This window comes from Peromyscus eremicus, chromosome 1, assembly GCF_949786415.1.
Source record: "Peromyscus eremicus chromosome 1, PerEre_H2_v1, whole genome shotgun sequence".
In the NCBI taxonomy this organism is placed as follows: Eukaryota; Metazoa; Chordata; class Mammalia; order Rodentia; family Cricetidae; genus Peromyscus; species Peromyscus eremicus.
This window is the reverse complement of record NC_081416.1, coordinates 170,211,859-170,212,613: the sequence shown is the minus strand read 5'-3', so window position 1 is coordinate 170,212,613 and position 755 is coordinate 170,211,859.

Here is a 755-nt window from a genome sequence, read left to right as displayed (position 1 = left end):
ACAGACCTGGAAGTGTTGGGAGGTTGAGGCAGGAGGCTACAAGTTTAGGACTAGCCTGTCCATTGTGCAGGCCCTGTATTTGTGGGCCTTATTTCTAAGCCTACCAACCAGCAGACTGGCTTCTGTCAGTCACTCCCCAAGAGTTCCTCAACAAGTCTGGTTTTCATGAATCCTCCACCCTCTACAGTCATTTGGAGCAAGCCATGGCGCTCGGCCAGAGGAGGCGGATCGCTCAGGCCCCCTTCCTCCACCTTTTCTACATCTTGGTCCCACTGAGGGACTCCAGTTTCTACGCTTATTCCCCAAACGCTACCATTCACCTGCCCTCCCTGAAACATGATCTTCCAGAGGTGTTTGAAATGGGGCCTTACAGACATTGTGTGTGTGTGTGTGTGTGTGTGTGTGTGTGTGTGTGTGTGTGAGTGTTTTGAGACAAGGTCTCAATATGTAGGCCTGTCTGGCCTGGAACTTCCCCTAATCTTCCTGGCTTTGCTCTCCAAGTACTGGGATCCAGATGTGTGCCGCCACACCTGGCTGTGCCAAGCACTTTGTAAACATTTTCCGTATCAAGTTGTTTATGGCTGGCGAGTCTCATGAGTGGGTACCATCGCACCCCCTTCTCTAGGGAGAACATTGAAACAGGGTCTCATTCTAGGCTGGAATTCATTATGATTTATGTTGGCCCTCCTGCCTCGGCGTGGGTGCTGGGAGCTGGGATTATAGGCATGAGGCAAATCCCTTGGCCATATCACCCC